General features: G+C 40.0%; 1 protein-coding gene across 1 annotated transcript in view; it reads left to right on the top strand.

Moving 5' to 3' along the window:
• The first annotated feature begins 443 nt into the window (after nucleotides 1-443).
• The window catches only part of MGAT3 (beta-1,4-mannosyl-glycoprotein 4-beta-N-acetylglucosaminyltransferase), a 42,869-nt gene continuing 24,134 nt past the window's right edge, over nucleotides 444-19,178 (top strand). Inside the window, exon 1 of the mRNA XM_015890351.3 lies at nucleotides 444-1,007. The gene's annotated coding sequence lies outside the window, so the exon portion shown is untranslated. The remainder of the gene's footprint in view (nucleotides 1,008-19,178) is intronic.

Below are 19,178 nucleotides of genomic sequence, written 5' to 3'. Positions count from 1 at the left end.
AGCAGGGAAAGAGGGCTGGTCTCCAGCAGCAAAGCCTCGAGTTTTCTACTCGAGCTCCAAGATCCGTCCATTTGTGCTGTTCGTTCTTAGAAACTGGGAGGGGGCGCTTTCAAGAGTAAAGCGGGGGGGGGGGGACACGCGCTCGCACTGACCTGCCTGTCTCTCTGATGGCCAGAATGATGCTCGGATGACTTAATCTTCCTCCCTCCACTCCCCCTCCCCGAGCTGTTCGAGAAGCTCATTCCCCCGCCCCCTCACACCCTGCTTTGCGTCTGGAGGGGGACAATCGGGATATTTTTAAACCGGAGAAGGGCGGGAGGTGGTGGGAAAGCTGGTAGGCGACTGGGAAGGCGCCTCGGGGGCAGAGCGATAGATGGGCAGCGGGGGGCGGAAGACGGAGGGAGGGAGGGAGGGAGGGAGGGAGGGCTCCGCTTGCACGCACGGCTTTGAATGACTGCCGCAGTTTAGGCAGGAGACTGACCTGCCAGGCGCTGCCACAGCCAAGGGGGGAAATCGAAGCCCTCCCAGTCGCCGATTTCTCTATCCCGTTAGCATCGGGCTCCCTCCTTCGGCTGGTGCAAGGCTTCCAGGAGGAGGAGGAGACGAGGGAGGAGCTTTGATCATATTATTATTATTATTAGGGTATTTAGTTATTTTTGTGCGGGAAGTGATTCCCCCCGCGGCTGCGATCACCAGCAGCCTGGGCGATCGATCGATCGCTCGCTCTGCCCGCCGCCGCCGCCGCCGCCGCCGCCACTACCCTCCGCACCCCGTTTGTGGCTGGCTCGCCCCCTTCCGCCCCTGCAGAGGCTGCGCTGCTGCCGGGGCGGAGGGCGGGAGGTGGCGGGCTCCCAGCCGGGCTGAGCCATGCCGGGGGGCGGCCACGGTTGCCAGAATCAGGAATGGGGCGAGACGCCGCTGAGGATCCCCGCATCTCTCCACCGGGGGCCCAGGAGGCAGAGGAGTCGCCGCCGCCGCCGCCGCTGCTGAAAGACAACGGGCGATGGGTGAGTGCGAGGCGGCTCAGCACCCCCCGGGGAAGGAACCCTGCGCTCCGCTCCGCTCACCTCCCCATGGACTAACCCCAGCCCTGCCGCTTATTTCCCCTCGTCTCCCCTTCTGTCACCTCTGTCGACCTCCTTCCACCCATTTTCCCTTTTGTCTATTTCCATCTCGTGCAATGCCCCCGTCGGGCCCTCCTTCGCCCCACTTGCTGGCTCTCTCCTCTTGCCCTCTTCCTTAGGCGTCCCTTCCTCCAGATGCACCCCCAGCTCCCCTTCCCCACCTTCTTTGTGTTTGATTAGGAAAGGGATGGAGAACTGAGGGCTTCCTGGGAGAGGAGCCCTGGAGATGTTGAGACACTGGGCAGGGAAGGTGGAAGGAGGTTGCTCCAATTTGACCCATTCTCTGAAGCTTAGGGGTTTGGAGGATGAGTCCTCCCAGCCTGGCTTTCTTCTACGTGGGACCTTCCATGATGGACGACAACTCTTATTATCCCCCAGGCTGTGTGGCCTTGTTGGCCAAGAGTAATGGGGTTTGTACCCCAGTCCATTTGAAATATGCCAGCTGGGGGAAGCTATCCTAGAGATCAGTGTCTAGTGGAGAACTCCCCCCCCCCCGCCATGCTTTCCATTTCTTACCAGTATTTAACATCCAAAATAATTGTGTATGCATGTGTGTGTGCCAACATCCCTAAATCCCCAGATGATCCCTGATTTCCCTGCAGCTGCCTGTCTAGCTCAGGAGTGCAGGGAATAGTTAAGGCAGGCTGAATTTGGGGACTTCATGTGCTGCAAAGCCAGGGTTGATTACAAGCCTCCTTGGCTTTGCCTTCCCCACCTAGAAAGAGACATATGCTTCAAGGAAGGCTGCCACCGGTGCTGCAGCAAGGGCCTGTTTGCTCCTAGCTTCCCTGTGCCAGGAGGCCACTCATGGTGCATTTGTGCCCAGTCTGCAGTATTTTGTAGGCAGCAAATGAGTGTCCAGGGTGGGTGTTGTTGAATACCAGGAAGGTTAAAGAACAAACAAGCGCAGAGACTGTCCTCTCCTGCCCACTCACCCCTTTCTTATCTTAATTTTTAAAAACCAGCAACTATTTTTAATAGCCAGGCTTTGTGCCTTTCTTTGGTCTATAGGGCCACTGGTAATGCTTCAGGGTTGGTTTGCTCGATCAGTCTATCTGCTTTTGGATTGTGCCAAAGTAGCTGACATATTGTGCAGCTTCATCCTGGGATATGTGATTGTCTGCACTAGCACAGCAAAGGTGTTGCAGTGAGGAAGCTGAGTGTGTGCTGCAGCTGTAGACTTACTTAGGCAGGATTGGAGAAAGAGGCCAAACAAGAAGGAGGGGTGGAAGAGAAAAAAAATGGACCACCTCTTTTCTTCTGGGACTTTCTGTGGAAGTAATTTGAGTCACATTGAAAATGGCCTTTTACCATTTCATGGAGGGCTAGCAAAACTTTTAAGAAGTGATGAGCTCAAAAAATAGAACTCAGATGATTAGCAGAGCTCTCAGGATAATTTATACTGTATGTTCATAGTATTTCACATACATTATTTCAGCAATCTTAAAAACAGCTCCAGGAGTTAGACTACTATTATTATCTCCGTATAACAGATGAGAGTTGAGGTTGGTGATGACTTGCCTAAGGCAGCTGACGAGTTCATGGAAGTTTTGAACCAGGGCTCTGCTTAGCAAGATTTCTGACAGCTTTTGCCAATCAATCACTCTCCAGATGTGTTGGGATGACAACTTCCAGAATAACCAACACATCTGGAAAGCTTTATGCTGAAGAAGGCTAATCTCTGGGTTGGTTTCCAAGTTGACGTACCTCACAAAAATCAGCTATTGATGACTAGGGCATAACTATTCAAACTTTTAAAAAGCCTGAGTGGGAGTGATAATAGCAAATTAAAGATATATTTCTGATGTTAGATTGGAGCTTATGCCAGTTACCACTTGATAGTTCAGTCATCACATGATGAACATATAAATCAACCAGAACTTAATTAATCAAAACTCCCTCAAGTCAGTTGTGACTTCTTATAATCTCATGGCCGTATCCATGTAATTTACTTGACAACAGTATGACAGTGACATTTACCTTCTTCTAGGAAATTTTTCTTTTTCTACTTCTTAATCTACCCTACAGATCTGGGATTGCTGGTAGTTTCCCATCCAAGTATTAAACATATCTAACCTTGCATAGCATTTTTGAGATCACCCAAGGTAAACTACGTGTTGCCATTTAGTTTACTTTATATAATTCCAATTCTGGTTAACAATGGAGGGAACACAGTTATTTGGAAATTCCATCATACCCCTACTATGTGTGTACATAACAGCAAAAACTGACTCAGCCACCAACACAAATCACTTTTCTATACAGTTAATTCAGGACAACAGAAACCTGGCACTGAACAGCTTTCTACTCACACCCTCATTCCAAGAAATTTCCATGCCACACCCTTAATACTTATTTTGAGACATGATCTCATGTTACCTGGAACTTTCTTATGAAAGTGTTTCTATTGTTGCCCTTTTTTCCTATCTGGAAAGAACAGTGTCTTCTTCCCAGCTATCATCCCAATTCTGCCTGATATGACATTGTATGAGATGATTCATGTCAGCTAGAAAATCTAGGACCAGATCTGAAATCAAATAGTATGTTACTAGGTGAAGACACCACACACCCCTTCCTCCTGCACTTAGGAGATTTGGAAATAGGAAAGCCAGAATACCATTGCCTGAATAAACACATTCTTTTTTTATCCCAGTAATCTTGGGTCAAACAGGTCTTGCATTGCTTCAAAAACCTGCCGAACCTGCCACAGAGTTCATAATGAAGCAGAATAAAACAAACATAAAATCATAGCTGCAAATCTCTGAAAAACTAAAGCAGGGGATGAAGACTGTAACAGGATCGTACTGCCAAAGAGACAATCAAGGAGGAAAAGTCCATGCCTTTTCCGTTCTTGGTGCCCTCTGAGAATCCTTGAGTTTCTGCAGTGAAAGCTGATGAACTGTAGACTTGGAATGATGCCTAAGATTACCACAGGCCATGGGAACACTCCCAAGCTACTATCTGTATTTACTCAAGGTGATTTTCTTGCAAAGTAGAGTATCCTTTCCAGCTGGGATGCTCTTATTCAACCTCTGATGTGGATTCTGTAGATATAAAGGAAACCTGACAGAGGCCAATTCTTCTGTGGGTGCCAGCTCTGCTTGCGGGGAAGACAGTTTTTTTCTCAGATTGTATTAGAAGCAGCTGTGTGGACATCAATCGTGTTTCACTGAGTGAACAAGAACCTGGCCTGCTTTAAATGCTGTGGTCTCCTCTGAGCACTCTTCATTGCTTTATGGACTTCCTCACAGAAAATGTCAAAAAGATTTTTGGTATATCCTAGGATGAAGATGAGGGTGATTTGAGAACTGAGATCAGAGTAATTAGAAGCATATACATAGAAATATGCTTAAGTATCCTTCACAACACTAAAAACCATACCAAATTTGTCAAGAATTGGGCTTCCCAAGCAGCTGCATAATTTTTCTGGTTACAAGATCAGCAAATTGTTGCCTTGTGCATGCCTAAGGATTGTTTTTCCCAAACAATGTTTATATTGGGCATAATTATACAGTTCTATGTATATGCAGGTATTTCTAAATATATGCTTATCTAATAAGTTGCAATATGTTCATATGCTGTGGTATGTACCCAAAGCACCAAGAGAGAGGTGCTGATTAAAATGGCTGGTGAATGCAAAAGACATTTGCTACTGAACTAGATGAGCGGCTTCTTCTGACAGGACCTCTACTCCTTCTACAACTATGGGACAAGCAAAATCTTGTTCACTTAATGTTTTCCCAAATCTGTACCTCCATTTTGAACAAAGCTTCACCTGTTGAATGTCTGTTTGTCATGTAGATAAAGTTGTCCCCAAGTGAAGGTATTAAAGACACAGAAGGCTCAGTGTGAAAAAGAAATTAGCAATCCTAAAAGCAGTTCAGTAATGGAAACAAAACTGCTCATGGAATTAGCTTTCTGACTTCAAAAGATGGGTTGGCACATGAAGATAGATTTGAGAAAGGAGGTTTAAAACATTGCAAGTCTTTTTCTACTCCTACACTGATCCTTGTAAGTATTTGATTTTTGTAGGAAAAAACAAATTACTTTGGCTCATTTTGTAAGGTGCCACCTCATTTCTTCCCTGGCTATTCTGTTGCAGAGTATGGGATATACCCAATTTAAGACCCTTTGGTAGTGTTGGACTTCTATCCCTGCCAGCCAGCATGATCACTAGCGCTACTAAATGGAAGTTGAGACTAAAAATGTTTGGAAGAGGGCATCCAATTGGGAGAGCTGCATTTGTCTGATGGACATATTGTACTCATCTGTGGAACACCAACATACTTCTGGTTTTAAAGTTATCCCTCATGGTTGTAGTTATCTAAGAGTTATATTTTTATATCTTCAAAATATACTTTTGGGCAGATAATGAGCGTGTGCATAATCTGATGGCAACATCCTTCTTCTCTTCTGTGTAGCTGAACATTAAGCAGTCAACAAGGAGATCAGTGCTAAGTAGACTTTTGGTTACAAACTTCCTGGAGAATAATATGCATTACATTTAAAGTATTTCTTCAGCTTCCTTCACAATCTTATGCTGGATAACATATATATCAGATGCTGAAGGGAGAAGAGGAGTATGAGTAGGGTTGGCTGGGGTGAGAGCAAGCTAAGCACCAGTGGACTCCATGCACCTAAAACATTTTCTGCCTAAACTACATTGAACTCAATTGGAGCAGCAGTTGGTAATAACTAATGCTTGCTGAAGCTGACAAGACTTGAGGCTGGACTGTTTGCTCTAAAGCAAGTTCTTTGTACATTGTTGCCATTGTGACCCAGCCAGAATGGAAATACTGTTTGTGGAAGAGGTAGGGCCTATAAAAGCTGGTGTAGCTGTGGTAATACCAGTGTGGGGAGAGTTGAGAAAGCTGAGGGTGGAGGCTCTCTCTGGATCAGGTCATATGCACTCAACACTCAGCTTTCCTTCGCAATATATCTTCTATATTTGCACATTTGACAGTAGGGACTGCATGCTTCTCTTCCAGTTCTGTTCCTTATGTCTGCAGCCAATGGTAAGAAGAAAGCAAAAGAGGAAGTACCTTCATATATGCATGTGTGGGTATAATCACATTAGCAGGGATCTGGGTGTGGGATCATATCCGAACTGGTTTGGAACCATTTCTTTTTAAACTTTACTTTTAAAGCTGCGTATGTCATTGAGGTTTTTTACCTGTCTCTCCTACTATAAGATGTGGTAACTCCATAACTCCAAAATAATTAGTGTAGCCTTGTATCACTTGGGGAAATCCTTACTAAGGAGATTCACTTGATGCCCATTTTACAATCCCTTTTGTGTAAAGACCTTTGATTTCCCCAGGCATTTGACTATTTATAACTTGGAGTATCTGTAACTCTTTAAGTGGCTGTCAGTTTTATATTGATTATAGTCCAAAACTATGCTATGGAGCTCTCTTATTAGCATGTAAAGGCCTTTTTTTGGTCTTGAATACTAAAGGGCAGTTTTAGAAATAAATAGTAGTGATTTCTGGAGGACCTATGCAGCAAGGCAGCCACAATAAAAATATCTTGTTCCTTTAAGACTGACACTTCTGAAACAACCAACTTTTGTGGAGCAAAATCTACCTCAATTGAAGCAAGCTTATGGTTGTGCTGTATGTCCACTCGGGATGGGTTCACACAAGACATTAAGCAAAGGTACCACTGTATGGTTTAGCATGATGTGCAGCCCCAATACATACTGAATTCAGTAGGATTTACTCTCAGGTAAGTGTATTAATTGATTAATTAGGTAAGAATTGCAGCCTAAAATCTCTAAGATGCCACTTATCTCTAAGATGTTACAAAACAATGGTCAAAATCAACAAGTCAGTGTCTCCTACTCCTATTTCTGTACTAGGAAATACTTGCATTGATGAATTTTAGATTATAGTGAAGCAGTGAAGAAATAATGTGATGTAATGGATGGGCTTCTATTTTAATGGGTAGATCACTTGAGTTTAAACTGTCAGTTGTGTGATGATCATTAGCTATTACCATGATTAATGAAACTATGGTTTATTCAACATCATTTTCTAAGTTCTCATGACACAGAAGCATAACCTTATTATACTGGCTGTGTTTGCACAACACATTGTGCTATAATTAGGTAGGTTAGTAAACTACAAACTAGCCTACCTAATTATAGCACAATGTGTTGTGCAAACATAGCCAGTATAGTGTGTTGTGTGAACCAGCCACTAATTAGGTATTACTCAATATCTCTGCAAGGTTTCAGTTTAATACAGGATAGTTTTGAGAATTAGGAAAAGTTGATGTTTGTTTTCCATAATTTCTTAGGACAAGGGAGACATAAAATGTGATACAAAAAATATAATAATTGGGAAGTCAGTTATTGAGCTTTATAAAAACCCAATTAGTGTTATGGGAGAGCAGCTGCTGATAAACAGAGTAAGTAGGAATTGGTGAGGTAGACCAAAAGTCTGAATTCATAAAAGAAGTTTCTTATGTTTATGTAACTCCACTGCCTTATTTTTCTTGGGTGATGGTGCAGATACCTAAGACATTTATTTTACAATTAACTCAGCTCTTTCATGGAATTGTCTGTAGATGCAGATAACCTTTATGTCAGAAAAGGGAGAATTATTGCACAATAATTGCATAATATCTTTGGTACTACTAGGAACCCTGTCTGGAAGCACCTCAGTGCTGTTTCCAGCTCTGCTAGGGATTCACTGGCTAGCATTAATTTTTAATCTCCTGCCCCTTCAGCATGGCTTACAACAGCAGCACATTCATTTAAAAAATCCATGAAGTTCTGTTGAACATATGAGTGCCATCTCTTCACAGGCTTTGCTCCTGTATTTTTAACAGCGCTCTAGCATAAAGATATAGAGCAGATGAAACGTTGCCTTAATGACACATGAAGTACATTGAAGCAAATATATAAAAACATAGAGCATTTACCCATGTGTAAACCCCACTGAACAATAAAATGTAAATGTTCTATTGTAACTTAACATAGAGAGCCATAGGTTCTTTGTTAGTCCAGTCATTCTTAAGTGCTGAAGCATCTTCTTGTGTCAGAGGAGGACTACTATGCTGGGGTAGATATCTTAGTAAGAATAGGTATGCTTCTACTGTTAGTCAAAGCCTCTAGTGAGCCACAGTTAGCCATCTAAAAATGGGTCTGCCTTTCTGCATAATTTACTGCTACTCTTGTGTTTCTAATTTGCTGGCCTGATCTTGGTACTTTCTGGTCAGAAATGATACTCAAAACAGTGACTCATTCAGAAATATGAGTGGGACAAAATTAATTGTCTCCTTAAATCTCAAGAGTGATGTGAGAATTATGGGAATGATCTCCAGTGGTAGTTCAGAAAACCAGAACAAAAAATTATCACTAGTCTAGGAAACACTGGCCTCTTAACTAATTAAAAGTATTGTTTACATCTTACCTTTTTCTGTAAAAAATAGATGGTATTGGTTGCTAGTCATTCAAAACAACAGTTATGAAATAAAGGTAAAAAAAATAAAGTAAGAATTAGAACACAACAAAATAGTATTTCTGGTTTCTAATTTTGCCCAGTTGGGCCCCTCAATTTGATTCTTGCAAACAAAAGATGAGGTAGTAAATCTGAAGTTAACCACATCTACCTTAGATTGCAGATCAAGTAACAGCACTGAAAGTTTTTCCATCCAAGGAAGTTTTCGTACCTAGCAAAATGACTACACAAAGAAACCTAGCCTAGCCTTCTGCCTGAGATGTTCACTTCTTGTGTTGTTAGATTTGTGTGGTTTTTAAAAAAAAAAAAAGTAGAAGAATTTGACCATGAGTTCCTTATTTCAGTCCATGGTGATGTAGTCTAGAAACAGTTAGACTAGACTTTGGTTATTTGTGAGGAACAAAGCAATAATTTGAACTATTCCTCTACCTGAGTAACTGTATTTACCTTTATAGTCTTTTTGTTGTTGTTTTAGAATATGTCACTTTAGCACTGATATCAAACACATTTGGATTCCCAATTTTTTAGGCTCATTGAAAGCTACAGCTACTATTGATTTAATATTTATTTATCATATTTATGTGGATACCCATCTCACCAAATGTGACTCTGGATGGCATACAATAAAAAAATATCTACACTAAATAGATTTTTAGTAAGGAACCTGCAATATAAATCTGATATCTAAAGTGTCTTTTCAGTATAGACCTTGCAATACTCTTATGGGCAACTGTTGTGATTTCAGCTACATTCAGAGAACATACATACATATCCAACACACAATTCCCTTTCAGGGTAAATAATATTTGCTAAGAACACACACACACACACACACACGACAGAAGTAGTACACAAAATGAAGATAGAATTCTTTTTAACAGGAAATTTAAATCTGGTTTACCCCAGCACCATTCACTATGCTTCCCCATACCTTTCTATCCTTACAATCATAACTTCCACATTTCTGCATTGGTTACCAGTTTGTTTCTGGGTCCAATTCAAGGTGCTGATGTTGACCTTTAAAGCTCTTCATGGCATGGGGCTGGGTTACCTGAGAGACTGCCTCTCCCCAATTTCATCTGCCCGTCCTACCAGATCCAGCAGAGAGGGCATGTTACAGGTTCCATTGCCTAGGGAGATACATTTGGCAGGCCTTCTCTGTTGTGGCGCCTGTGCTGTGGAATCTTCTCCCCGCTGAGGTGAGACTGGCCTCGTCATTGTTGAGCTTCTGGAGGTCCCTTAAGACTTGGTTATGCCAGCAGGCCTGGGGACCCCAGGGTATGAGGGAATTAGTGAGGTGGCTCCCTTATTTTTAATATCCTTTTATTCTCTGTTTTATTTTGTTTTGTATATTTTTAATGTATTTTACTGTTTTAGCTTTGTTGTATGCCACCCAGAGTTGCCTGTGGTGAGATGGGTGGCTATATAAATTGATTTAATTAAATAAATAAATAAAATTTCCATATACAGCTTCATACACTGCCTTTGGTTCTTTAAATTTCTCTTTCTGGTGAGATCATCAGCTCCATCACACCATGATTTTTTCAGTCTGCCCCTTCCCCTCAGCCATTCACTCTTCTGGCATATATCTCTTTTGTGATTTCATCTTCATTCATTATCTAAATGATCAAGCCATCCCAATGTTTTTTGTACTGCTCATTCACCTTCATATTCAACCTGCTCGGCACCCATTGATTCTTGACCCTATCTTTTCTTGTTTCATCACAGACACTTCTTAAGTAACCCATTCCTACTGCATCTGGATGTGAAGGCAATCTGCCACCCCATTAATCTCTAGGGTTGATTTGACTGATCCAACCGCATCCAACTTTATATTTTTCCTGTCATGTCTAACATTGACTTTCATAATATAAAATGGGCAGGAACATGTTTTTATATTCAACCATTTTTGCTACTCTGACAAACATTCATTCCTTGAAGCAGACTACATACTATTATATTTCTATGCACAGTTGCATGTCTTATAATTTCTCCATCAATTTTTTCATCTTTAGTAATCATTTCACTAAGCATTCCATTTATTCTCATCCATGCTTTACTTTTATCATATACCAGTCTCATCGCATTAAGCAATTATCTTTTCAACTCCATAGTCATACAACATATTCTGTAATTCAAGCCTATTCGCTATCATACACCTTCTCTAAACCAATGTATAATAAACTTTTCCATTCATACCCAGTCAGAATTCTACCAAACACTATCCCAGACACATTTTAACAAACCAATTCATAGGATATTTATTGAATATTTTAAATGAATAGCATATAAATAAGACAGTTGGTCCCAGATAGTGAAGCACATATTGCTATATTCACACTAATTCTAATCCTGTCCTCTCCAACCTGATGCCCTTTAAATATACTGGAATGCAACACTTATTCCCATTTGTATTAATGTATACAATGAATGGAATTCCGGGACTGCATTCTCAATACATCTGTAAGACCCCAGACTGGTTTAGACTCAGTAGATAATGATTTTGTTTAGGCAAGGAAAATGAAAACAGAAGAATGTGGATGTTCTTTGTCATATCTGGAAGTATATGCTTTTCTCTAAGAAATGCAAAGCAATTAAATTCTAAAGAAGCATAACAAAGATGCCTTACATTTTTGCCCAGTTTATATGAATCAGTCTCATGGGGGAAAAAGTTACACTTCCATAATTCTACCAAATAGATAACAGGGAGTCTGTGAAATGATATTGCTCTCTTGAAGGTTATCAGGAGCAAAACTGAGAATTTTGCTAAGTCTGTGAGTAAAGGCTTCATCAGAGAAATAAAAATAATGGCTGTTGGATGGGTAAGAGTAAGAATGTTAATTTGTTGCACTGTAACAGACCATTTAGTGAGAATTTCTTTTGTTCCTAGAAAAGTTTCCATTTTGAATCTTTTCTTGGAGTTTTTTTCCCCACAATCAATACAATTTTGCTTTCCTTAAAGAAACACAAAGTAATTATGAAACATATGGGCTGTGTTATTGGAGAAAATCAATAGGTAAGTATTTAATAACTATAATTTTGATTGTTTAAATCTTTTCTTTTTTGAGGTTATTGAGAAGTAATAAATTCAATGCTATTTAAAGGAATGAAACTGATATGTGCCATTTGCATCAAATAATCTTCATTGTCTTGAGTAAGAGTACAGTGAGGCATAATATGCACATTCACACAGATCTTAGAACACAGTTTAGGAAAAGTCCCACTGAATTTACTGGGATTTATTTCATGACAGACCTGCAAAAAAAATGTGAGTCTCAGTCCTTCACTCACTAGTGTTCTATAATTAAGGGGAAGGGAAACTAGTAGATTTGGAGTCTGGAATATGCTTCTCAAAACTCTTTTAAGAGAAACAGGAGTTCCAGTTGGAAAAAGTTAGAAATATATCTTGTCCAGTTTTAAAAGTTCATGTGTGAAAATAGCTTCTTTTGAAACAAGATTACATTTCCTCATCTCTGTTAATTTATGCAGTTGCAAGTTCTGTTAGGTTTCATGGAACTTCTAATAATAGAGGGAATTAAATATGCTTGCATAATTTGCTCCTTTGCAGAGTTTGATGCATCCAAATCTATTAATCTAAAATAAATGACTACCTAATTCTGCATTGGATGGATAGATAGATGCAAGATTTGTTGAAATTAGTGGAACCAACTAGCCCATAAATCTATTTGGCACTGAAGTTCACTTGAAATGCACCTGTTGTTAATTTAAAAAAACTACAGTATAGTGTTTGAGACACCCCTTAAAATGTCCATGCTGCATAAAATCTCCTGCTAGTCTGCAGTCTTCTTTACAAAATTGCTATGTTGGTTCAGCTGCAGTAGAATACTTATTATATGATTAAGAATAAGAAGCAAACTACACATAAGAATATATGTCAAAAACTATCTTGTAAATACTGGTGCCTCAAAAAACTAGTTGAACTCCTCAGTTATCTTTGTTATTAACACTATAATGATGTGGGGTTTAGGATTTTTTTTTCCATTTGTGTGTTAAGTCAGACCCATTTTAGGCATACATTTTTATACCTTTTCCTCAAGAAACCTAGAAAATATACTTCAAGGTGTTGATAAGAGTTAGGAAAAGTTAGTAATTTTTAAGATTTCCATAATGATGGCATTTCCCAAACTATCTCCAATTTGTAATATGTTTTTAGACAACTGTAAAGCTACTCAGATCATTCTTGTTCATTCAGATAGTAAATTAGTACACATTCAGGACTATATAGATAATAATTTGTATTAACATGAATAAGCCATACTAATTATTATGTGCTCTTTCTTTTCCCACTCTGTTATTCAGAGACCAATTAGGAAGTCAGGCCTTTGGGTCTTTGAAGGTTAGGAAAAAAAGAATGTTGTTATTATAGAGCAGAGTGAAAAGAGTTTGGTGACTCAAGAAATGGACCTTACTAAACATTTGAACAGAGCAAATAGTAAAAGTTTGCAGCAAATTGAGTGGAATATCCAAGTAGCCTGATCCTAGTCCCTCACACTTAAAATCAGAGAGCTAAAATGGGCCATGAAGAAGCTGCTGCCTGTATCAACTATGCTATTAGGCAAAACACATGTTCTGACTGGAGGAATACTGAACTTTTTCTGAATGCAGCAGAAAAATGGCCTTTAGGAAGAATGTAGCATCTCTTTGATGATTTGCCCACCATAAAAGAGACTAATATCAGGTAGTTTGAGGTCTCCATTGCTGTAATAGTAATATTTATATTATGCTATAGGTATATAAATTATATTTATTTAATTAAAACATTTGTATAGTCACTCATCTTAAAACCAACTCTGGACAGCTTACAATCAATAAAACAACATATACAATTATAAAACAAACAAGCAAACACCCCAATATATATTGTATGAAATCCAAGAAATCCAAGAAAATTTGAAGAAGATAAATTAGTAACACTCTCAAGGACAGAGTAGCTATGATTTCAGGTATGTTTTGAATCGCATACCTGCAACTAGCAATATTTTTTGAAGCAGAAAGTCCTGATAGTGGGGAGGATAAAACCTATATCCTCCCACCACACTTCTTTCCCACTTTTTGATTGCAAGCATCAAGGCAATCATTTGCAACCTCACATCAAAATCAATCCTCTTTTTACTAATTCCTGCAGTTGCTCAATGATGTTCCTGCATCTGGCACGGCCAGGAGAACTATAGGATTGCTTTTGAATAATTAAACGATCTTTTGCATAATATATTTACCATTCTTGCATTATAATAGCATTTTCTGACTTCCTGTAAATGTTGGAGATTTATATCATAGCACTATAAATCACTGTGGATTTCCAATATATTTGCACATGTTTTTGTTTCCTTGCCCTGTGATGCAAATGGGAAAAATCCAGTTACTGTAGAATGTTTTCATTGTACTCCTTTAATATTTTGTCTTGGAGAAAATGAGGAGCTTGTGAATCAAGCTGAGTAGCTTCTCTCTACCTGATGCCTTTCATGTGTATTAGATTTCAATTCTCATTATTCCCACCCATTACAGCCTCTGGTTGGGAGTTAACAAGGGTGTCATCCAATACTCCTAGAGTGTATGATCATGGGCAAGGCTGCATTACAGAAATTGTATGCACATAATGGCATTAATAAAGATAAAGATTGAATTAATATGATCAGTGCCCTTTATCCAATATAAATTATTGCAATGCCCTGTTTTTTTTTTTTTTTTAAAGTAATGAATGCTGATTAAACCCAGTATTTTGGAAATACTAATATTCTGAAATTAATAGGCCTTTGATTTCCTGGTAATACCCACTCCTGTTTTCCTTCTAAACTTTGTACTGTAGTTTTACAGTACAAAATCTTTGCCTTAAGCTTAGCAATTGTAAACCTGTTTTCAGGTATGTTGTGAACAATAAAATCATTGTTAAAGTAGATTTTTTTGTAAAGAACTCTAATTCTATTGGCCAGGGCAACATTTTCTAACCTCGTGCCCTACTGGAGCTGGGTGTGGATTATGGGAACTACAGTCTAACACCTCAGGGAAACACCAGATTAGGGAAAAATGGGCATTTGTAGGCAGAACATTTCTGCCAAGCAGAAACACTTGGTGGGCAGCAAAGTTCACCTTGTCAAGCTGATTTAAACTTTATGGATTATATATGTGGCAGTCTAAAGTTATTTTTTTCCTGAAAGCCATGGAGTGGAATCTAGTCTGTATACAATGTTGAGGCTGAAGTAATTGTCAGATTTTCCCAGGATTTAGGAGCAGGAAACAAAAATCTGGAAAAATAAATAAGGCCACTATCTGGATCAAGTGAAACTCCCTTCAGGAAAAGTACTGCTTTCTGGAGTGAGCTGTGTTTCCTACTGCAGCTGGATTATGACTGGGGGAAAAGGGGAGGGGAGGCAGACCCCCACCCCACCCCCCATGAAAGTATGGAGTCGAGTTTCCTTCTTGCTATGTCATGAATGGGGGAAGTCAGGGAGGGAATGTTTTCTGCATGGGGTTGGCTTGTCACCAAATGTTTACAGAGGGAAAGAAAGAGTTGCTGACTGCCAAGAAGGGACCCCTGCAGACTGAAATGGAGGGGAAATAAGGGGGTGGGAAGCGCTACTCTATTCCAAAACAGCAATAGAGCTGCTACTGTGGGAAAGTAAGCACGTTGCCAAACCTCAAGTGAAGAGGTGACCACGTGTGTGTCTGAGATTAAGAACACTTCTCTTAAGTTCTTATTCTATTTGTCTTGCCAGTAGAGTTTTACAGAACCACCACTTCCCTCTTTCCAAGCCCTGCTTCTAGAAGGCCGCCCCCCCAGGAAAAAACAACACAGGGAAAATATGTTGCTTTCTGAAAACTGTTTTTAAAAAGCCAACCATTCTTCTGTCCTAAACTTTGTAACAATGGCAGAATTATGGGAACCACTTCACATTGCATGGGCTCTCGCATGCGGCGGATACCTCTAGATCGGAGATGAGAAGTGTGTGAGCTTCCAGATACTGTTGACCTACAACTCCCATGGATCCTGTTCCATTGGACATTCTAGCTAGGGCTGATAAGAATAAGAGTCCAGTGCTCATCTGTGCCCTAGGAAATCTCTATTTCAGCAGAGATATTTTTTTTTCAATTCTGTACTAAGATGAATTGAAATAGTTTTATTGTTCCAGTCAGAATCTTTTGTAATTTGGGGACAGTTTGGTACTTTAAATGGCTGCACACAACACAAAACCATTAAAAGTAAAGCGGGTCATTATGAAAACACACATATGCTGATGTGCATTTCTGGACATTCATTTAGAAGTCTAGTTTAAACAAGAACAGATAGTTTTCTGGTGAGAAATGCTTTTTAAAATTATTTAAGACTAATTTTTGAAATACGTCTGAATATTCTGTATATAACACAAAGATATATGGCTTTCTTAACCTCACAGATTTATCCATCAGGTGCAGATCTTTCCCAGTTCTTGAAAAGAAATAGTAGTAAAATAAGGAGCCATTTTCAGCTGGAAATAACCTGCCAGAGCTACATGACCCAACCAGAGACAAACTCTTCAATTAATGTGACAGTGACAAAGGAGAAATTTCCATGGGAGAAATGGTTCGTATTCCAATGCCTGGAGCAGAAGGAAGTGAATAGATAGAATGCAATCTCCAAGGACCTTCACAAAGAAACAATCAAAAACATACTAAGAATGGGCATCCTGTACAAAGAACAAAGCAAATGTAGTTAGAATTAGAGAGCATTGCAACAGAAACACAACAGGAGGGATGGGATAAATGTACATCTTCCTTCTAGTTTTCCATGCCCCTTCCCAAAATAATTTTCCCATATAAGCAGTAACTACTAACACACATACACACACACACACACACACACACACACACAAAAGCTTATATACATGTAAAGTGAAGGCTGACATTCAAGAAGTCTTGTCCAGGAGAAAGATGGCAACATTCAAATAAAATGAATCCATTGGAGTTGGGTGGCCAATGCTTTTAAATAAATAATAATAAATAATAAAATCCACAGTAGGTTAATTGGAAGCTGAAATTGTAATATTGGATTTAGGCTTAGGTACAGAGTAGATCTAGATCTTGTAACAATAATTAGATTACTAGTCATGATTAAAATATGGCTACTCTAAATGTGAATGAACTTTGGATCCAACCCACAGTCCAATGTTGTTGGACAACTTCAGAAGGAATGATATATTCCAGGATTGCACAATGGCAGAAGCTCCAGTGCCATTTGTGACAGAAACTACTATTATGGTATGTAGTTCAAACATGCTCCCTGAACCTTATCCCTTCCAAATTCAGGACTGAGAAAGGCAGATAAAAGCTTCACAGTCAGGGCACTTTTGTCAGCTTTTCAAGTAGGGCAGGTCAAGAAACAGCCACTGCAAGGATTCCAGGAATGGTACTTTACTATTGTAGAGTACTGTAACAAAATCTTGAAAGCCTGTCTACGTTTCTCTCTGTTACATCCTATATGAAACAAAATCAAGGCAAGGTTATTTTGAATTTCTTTCTCATCCTTGCTTCAGTCTCTGGACCATGTAATCTTTTCTGTAAGAAACCTTAATGGTTCTTTCCTACTTTCCCCAAGGTGATGTCTAAATCCCTTTAGACTTCCACATGTGGTTTTGGTGCTTGTCCCATATTGGCACGTCACCTCTCTGATCCCATCCCATCATCACCATTGAGCAGCTGAACCAAATTATTGCCAGCTCAGCTGCAGCTCCAGAATTGCAGACATTCCATACTGAAACTGAAAATGCTGGAGCCCTGTGGAGGTAGCCATATTCCCATTGGCAGGAACTTCCATCTCATCCAATTCTCATTTTCTTATCCATCCTCACTTATCCAGTGAGCTTTCTACTGGATTTCCTAAAGAAAGCAGAGGGCTGGCTTGGAGTCTTTCTGATTTTTCCCCCCTCACAAATCTGCAAAGCAATGTTTACTCTCCCCCCACCCCTCCCCTAAACACAGTGAAGCAAAGACAGGGATTGGGCACATGCAGGATGCTGGTTTTGGCATTCCTCCTTACTGGTGAGCTGAGGTAAGCAACATGACGATCATGCCCTCCCTTCCCAATTAAACTACTGCAACACGCTTACATGGGGCTGCCTCTGAAGGCCACCCAACAATTGCAACTGGTACAAGATGCAGTGGCTCAATTGTTGGCAGATATTATATTGCATCTATCTTTGAATTTCTCAGGGCAATCCAAAGCCCTATAAGGCTTAGCATGCAGGTACCTGCAGCCCTGCCTTTGTCTACCTGAATCAGCCCATCCAGTATGTTCTTCCTGGAAGAAGCTTCTGATCATACCCCAGTTTTGTGAGGTCAAGGGAATGGAGTTCAGGAGTTACTGTTTCTAAATTGCTGCTGCTTATTGGAAAAGCCTCCCCTTGGAATTAAGACTTGCACAATCCTTCTTAATGTTCTGGAAGCTGCTTAACATGGAACTCTTCTGTAGAGCATTTGGCAACTAGTTAGTTGTTACCATTTTCTAATTTCAGTTTAACTACCAACTTCCATTTTGTCTCGTATTTTAGTTGTATGCCTTCTTCCTCCTCTTTATTGTTTACAGTTTTGATTTTAACTATGTTTACTGTGGACATTTTAAACTGGTATACATTTGTCTTGTATTTTTGTAAATCTGGAATTCCTGGAAGCTGCATTGAGGACGGTTGTCAGCCATTTTGAAACTGGTTCAGAGTCTGGGGAGTGATGTTGGTAGCTATGTGGAAGTGCTGACAAATTAGCCAAAATACCTTTAGCATGGCAGTTAATCTTGCAAATTATTTCTTCTGTCTCATGTGACAGGCAGAACACTTTTGTGAGAAACAAACCTCAAGTTCCAAAGAATTAAGACAAAGATCAAATGAAGCAGCAAGGCGTGGCCATTTATTGAAATAGTACGTTGTTGCAACAGCAGGTGTCCAGCAAGGAGGCACACCCTGTGATATGATGCATGCACTTTTTATTCCCTATGCCCGAGCGAAAAGACTCTCCTCCATTTCCCCATTGGTTAGGTACTCAGGAGTTTACAGCCTATCCGATACGCCTAATACAACTCACGGAAGTCCCGCCTTAGTTTACATCTCCCATTACCCTTATTTTAGAAGCCCCTTTCCCATATTTATTTATTTCCTTCTATGGCAGTTTTCGACGTTAGCAGTATGTGCTCAGCGAGGTGGTTTCAGATCTTGTGCAACTATTACAAAACCAACTCAGGTTGGTTCATTAGCTCTCTGTTCAGAGACTCAAGTACACGAGCTCCCTTACACATTTCCACATCTTCTGCATTTCAGCTCTTCTTATTTTAAGCAATCTGGCACTTCTTTATGCTAAGACTCCCCTTGTGCAACTGAGGACCAGTAAATTGATTGTGTCACTATATATGTTTTGCTTAGAAAATCAGGGGCCTGAGAGATCCCCTTTCACTACTAGTTGCTCATTTTATTTTAAAGCATATACGGACAAATTAGCTTACTTGGAAAAACAACACTTTTATCATTTCTCACACTTTCTAATTTCAAAGGCCATCAATAGTATTAGCTGATAGCTAGGAGTTGCATGTGCAAACTCTTTGATGTTT

The sequence above is a fragment of the Python bivittatus genome, unplaced genomic scaffold (assembly GCF_059951505.1).
Source record: "Python bivittatus isolate LINGU-HERP-01145 unplaced genomic scaffold, Pbiv_v1 ctg000330_np1212, whole genome shotgun sequence".
Classification (NCBI taxonomy): Eukaryota; Metazoa; Chordata; class Lepidosauria; order Squamata; family Pythonidae; genus Python; species Python bivittatus.
Note: the sequence above shows the minus strand (reverse complement) of the source record. Positions and strands in the feature narration are given on the sequence as shown.